Below are 5,183 nucleotides of genomic sequence, written 5' to 3'. Positions count from 1 at the left end.
ATTTTTTTTTTTTTTTTTTTTTTTTTTTTTTTTTTTTTTTTTTTTTTTTTGAGATGGAGTCTTGCTCTGTTGCCAGGCTGGAGTGCAGTGACACGATGTCATCTCACTGCAATCTCTGCCTCCCAGATTCAAGCAATTCCCCTGCCTCAGTCTCCCGAGTAGCTGGGACTACATGCGCGTATAACCACACCTGGCTAATGTTTTTTTTTTGTATTGTAGTAGAGATGGGGTTTCACCATGTTGACCAGCATGGTCTTGATCTCCTGACCTCGTGATCTGCCTGCCTCAGCCTCCCAAAGTGCTGGGATTACAGGCATGATTTTTCTTAAAAAACAGGTTTTTCTGCTTTATGAAGAAATTTTCTTGTGTGTTTTATTTTACATAAACTACTTCCCTAGAATATGGAAATATCACTAGCTTTGTGAAAATTGGATGCATGTTAAACTTTTCAGAAATGAATTTATGACTTTTTAAAAGGATGCATTTGTATGTACATATTTCAGTCTCAACCCAGAGATTAACATAATCATATTATCATAATGTGTATAGTAAAATCTCATTAATTCAAACATGCCACTGATTTTTAACTTTTAATAGCTCAAATATGGAATATATAATTGATCATAGGAGAAACCAGTATGAGGCATGTGTAATTTTTTTTTATACAATCTTCTTATGCCTCGGATGCAAGCTCGTTAACTTGTTTCATTTTACCTTTTAGCATCTATTTGTGGTGTGATTAGTATGATATGTCTGTGACCAAAAGTAACAAGATAGAGGTCAGGCAGTGGTTCACACCTGTAATAGCTGTACTTGAGGAGGCCAAAGTGGGCAGATCACTTGAGGCCAGGAGTTCGAGACCAGCCTGGCCAAAATGGTGAAACCCTATCTCTGCTGAAAATACAAAAATTAGCCGGGTGTGGTGGCTCACACGTGTATTCTCAGCTACTCAGGAAGCTGAGACTGGAGACTCACCTGAACCCAGAAGGCAGAGGTTGCAGTGAGCAAAGATGGGCCCCTGCACTCCAGCCTGGGCAACAGAGTGAAGCTGTGTCTCAACAAACAAACAACAACAACAAAACTAAAACAAAAGGAACCAGGTGGCATGTGGACATTTAAATATTTCATAAATATGCATAGTCTCATCTACACTTCCTCTTTCTCCATAGGAACCAACCGAAATCATGAGTGAAATTTCATAACCATCATGGCCTGATGATGCAAGATTGTATTGGAAACAGTTCTTGAATTTCTGTGCACGAGATCATCTATGGCCAAGTATTATTCCCACGAAGACTCACCTCTGTTTCACACATCTTTATGGGCTTCTCCTCACTCCTACCTGGAGCTAGCCAGTGCTCTGTCGGTGCAAAATAACTGTTTAAATAGTATCTTAAGGAAAATAAATAGAGAAAAGGAAATAAGCCGAAGAGAATGTATTCATTCTAAACCCAGGTATTAACTCACTGGTAGGGAAGGGTGAGCGACGCAGTCCCTCGCCTGCGATAGCCACTGACCCCACTCAGGCTCGCGCGGCCCCTCTTCCATTCCCCCAAATCACAGACATCTTATTCCTGCCCAACCACCCTCGTGAATCTCTTTGAATCTGTGATTTAAAACAGGCATTCATGGACATTCCTCTTAGAAGGCCTAGTGCTAAATCGCAGTTGTCAAGGGAACCGCGTGTCTGGAGGGAGAACCTGCTCTCCGGAGTTTCCAGGGAAACCATCCCCCGCAGAGGCAGGTGCGGCTGGCTGGGCCTAGCGGGGAAGGGCTCTCTGGGCGGAGCCGGGGCACTAGGGGTCTGGGGCGAGGCTGCCGGGCTGCCGTGAGCTCGGGATCAGTCTCTCACACATAAATATATATATGCTATAAAATACTAATTTCAGTGGAGTACTTTAATATTCCACTTGCAAAACAGAACCACTGATTCCTTCCAGCTTGACAAGATTGAGTCGCTTTCGAGGAGCTGCCCGTGCTTTGGAAATGGTCCAAATCAACGAGGAACTGCCAAGGAGCCCCCTCAGACAGTAAGGTTCTGTTGGCCAGGGTCCTGGGGACAGACACAAGCGTTGGTGCGCGCGACTGAAACGGGAGCAGAGCAGTTGAATGAGCTTCTTACGCTTTGCATGGTGCGCAGAATATCCCATCGATACCCAGAAATCCAGTAGAAATAGGGATGAGTGTTGCTGCGAAAGCGCCTTTTGCATTTGAAATGCAGGTTGGGTTACCTGGAAAGGCGTCTGCCTCTTGTTTTGTTTCAGAAATACTGTTGGGAAAAGGATCCGATTTCTGCTCGGAGTGAAGAAAGAGGTTTGTGGAGAATTCCTAGGTCAGGGCTGGCATTTACACCTTTTCCTGGTCGTTCCCTGCACAGTCATTCCAGCGGCGGCGTCGCTGGGGCTGAGGCCGGGTGACTGCGGCTGGGCATGCGGATTTAGTCCCCCGCCTGTCATCTTTGTGGCTCCTTGTGGGGGAGGGGCGGGCTGTCTGACATAGTTATTAAAGTTGGCAGCTGCGCTGGTGGCACAGGAGCATTTTGAGTGAAGTTGCAGAAAATGAGGGGCTTTCAGCTGGTCGCCTGCTTGTCACCTCTTGCTGCCTGAAAGGCAGCTCTCAGAGAGCTTTCCCGTCCTTCTAATTACAGTGGCGGGGGCAGTGCTCGCTTCGGGACACAACTGGAAACGTGAGTATCTGCGGCCCCCGCGCTGCTGGCAGGCGGCTGGGCGCTTAAAGCTTCCAGACCGGTGGTGGGGACTGAAAGGCAGGGATAGGAGAGGCGGGCGCGCGTGCGGCGGGGCTGCGGAAGGGCCCCGAGAAGCGCGTCGCCACACCTCGTCTGGAGGTGGTGCGCGCTGGCGAGCAGGCGACGGCCCGAAGGCTGCAGACGCGGGCATGAGTGCCGGGTTGCCAGCATCGGGCTTGGAACGGCCCTGTGCTTTGGGGATCCACACACAAAGGAAAGAACCTTGGGCCTAGGCAGCCAGGGCAGGCAGCCCCGCCCCGCCCCGGATCTTTCCGGCCCTTTTTGAAAATGGAGAGAAGGCGCGTTTTACGGTTGGCTCGAAACAACGAGATGAGGCCAGTGTTCCAGCTCGTGGGGACCTTTGTGCGCTGCGCAGTGGCGGCTGCGGCTGGTCCTGCAGGGACACGGGCGTGGCGGCGTCTCAGGGAGCAGCGCGCATCGCTGAGTCCGGGCCCCGGAGGGGGCGCGTCCGGGTTCCTTTGAGATCTCAGCGCCTTTGGGATTTCAGAGTCTTGTGGGCCTCAGTGTCTCGCCGCGCCCAGAACTCGTTTCTTCCTTCTCTTAGCACAATGTGCTTAGCAGGGCAGACATGAAGTGACAAGACTTCAGTTCCCTCCTTCCTCCCCAAAATATGAGTGTGAGTGGGTGTGGGTTCCCCCCCCCCTTACTATCTATTGCTAAAAGGAATCTTGAAGTTCAACTCAGTTTTATATTTAATTCCAGACAAGGTTTTAATTGTACAGAGCTGGCATCATGCAAGGGTGTCTCTGTGGTTTACATATTTCTTAAAGAACCTTGGCCCTTCCCTAAAGGTTCCGAGGAGCGTTTCACATAGTCACGTGGTTTCAGAACGTCCTGTTTAATGTTTCAAGTGCATTTCTGTGTTGATTTGACGCAGGTCCAAATATGTGATACAGAGGCAGGCTCTTCTCTTATGGCATCTGAAGTCTACTGCAGTCTCTGAGGCTCAGGTTTCTTGATGTGGTGTCTGGCCTCCACGGTCAGGGGCTGATGGCCAATGGAAGACCTCACCTTCCCCAGAGGGGCTTACCAGAGCCAGGACCCTGCGTTGGGAGTGTGAGCAATGAACGGTGAAGAAGCTACTTAAACTTTCCAGGTCTCCCTTTCCTCATCCATATAATGGGTGTAACAGGGTAATATCTATCCATCAAAGTAATATCTAACTCCTAGCCTAATAGATAGGCTATGATTTCTGCATGTCTTCCAATTCATCTCCCACCAAGCAGCGTTTCTTTTAACCTGACATTTGAGGATTGGCTTAATGAGAGCAAGTAGGAAAGACAGAAAGACTACAAAGGGGAAAATTAAAATATAACAATCCTCAGAAAAGTAGTAATCAGTATAGCTTAGAATTTGCCTAAAAATACACTAACCAATTGCTTGTACACATATGGTGTGCATATGGACACATATGGTCTCTTTAATTTTATTTATCAGGTCATGGCCCTGGGGAAAGACTGATGTCTGCCTGCCTCGAAAATAATGCTTGACATTTGGTGCTTAAATTTGCCCCAAATTGGCCGGGCACGGTGGCTCACGCCTGTAATCCCAGCACTTTGGGAGACCGAGGCAGGTGAATCACCTGAGGTCAGGAGTTCAGGACCAGCCTGGCCAACATGGTGAAACTCCATCTCTACTAAAAATACAAAAAATAGCTGAGTGTGATGGTGGGCGCCTGTAATCCCAACTACTAGGGAGGCTGAGGCAGGAGAATTGTTTGAACCCAGGAGGCAGAGGTTGCAGTGAGCTGAGATCACACCATTGCACTCCAGCCTGGGCGACAGGACAAGATTCTGTCTCAAAAAAAAAAAAAAAGAAAAGAAAAGAAACAATTTGCCCCAAATTTTGGTTTTCCATCTTGGAGTGGGGTTTCTCAGATTTTGCACATGAGTTTCTTGCTAATAAAACCAGATGATGATTTGATGATTAAGTAGAAATGTTAAAAGAAATAAATGTGATTCTGAAATATTACATATGACATATCGAAACTAGAAATAAATACTTCTACTGAATTCTACTCTAGTAAAATAATGGTTAGGATATTGTTCCTAATTTTGTCTACTGTACTTTAAAAAGAATATGCAGAAACTGGAGGAAAGGGGTTCAGAATGGGGAAATCAAATAATGAGGCAGAAAGAGGAGAGACTGAAAGAACCCAGGCTGTTTCAGGGAGAGAAGGTGGAGTGGCGACTTCGTTACTGTCAAATGTGTGAGGGGCTGAGAAGGATGGAGTAAGAGAAAATCAGATTTTGGTCGGATATAATGAAAAACTTACAAAATGGCGAAAAAGTAAAATTAACCACCAAGAAGCGTCTAAAAGAGAACAATTTATCATCTGCCTTTCATGGCCCCAGACCAGCTATTCTTTACCCTAGCTGCAGGCTAGAATCACCTGGGGACTTAACCCCAGCCCCCC

The 5,183-nt window shown here is 47.2% G+C and overlaps 1 protein-coding gene and 1 long non-coding RNA gene across 2 annotated transcripts in view; one reads left to right on the top strand and one right to left on the bottom strand.

Annotated features, from left to right (window-relative positions):
• Positions 1-1,648, bottom strand: part of LOC108529015 (uncharacterized) — a 5,086-nt gene extending 3,438 nt beyond the window's left edge. Inside the window, exons 1-2 of the long non-coding RNA XR_001885378.1 lie at positions 1,468-1,648; positions 1,302-1,360 (exon numbers count right to left, since the gene is read on the bottom strand). This is a non-coding gene — a long non-coding RNA (uncharacterized LOC108529015). The remainder of the gene's footprint in view (positions 1-1,301; positions 1,361-1,467) is intronic.
• Positions 1,649-1,810: 162 nt separating this feature from the next.
• The window catches only part of TRIM2 (tripartite motif containing 2), a 196,719-nt gene continuing 193,346 nt past the window's right edge, over positions 1,811-5,183 (top strand). The window contains exon 1 of the mRNA XM_017871102.1: positions 1,811-2,030. The gene's annotated coding sequence lies outside the window, so the exon portion shown is untranslated. The remainder of the gene's footprint in view (positions 2,031-5,183) is intronic.

The sequence above is a fragment of the Rhinopithecus bieti genome, unplaced genomic scaffold, assembly GCF_001698545.2.
Source record: "Rhinopithecus bieti isolate Rb0 unplaced genomic scaffold, ASM169854v2 scaffold_3878, whole genome shotgun sequence".
NCBI classification, from domain to species: domain Eukaryota; kingdom Metazoa; phylum Chordata; class Mammalia; order Primates; family Cercopithecidae; genus Rhinopithecus; species Rhinopithecus bieti.
The sequence above is the reverse complement of the archived record's forward strand: the minus strand, read 5'-3'. Positions and strand labels throughout refer to the sequence as shown.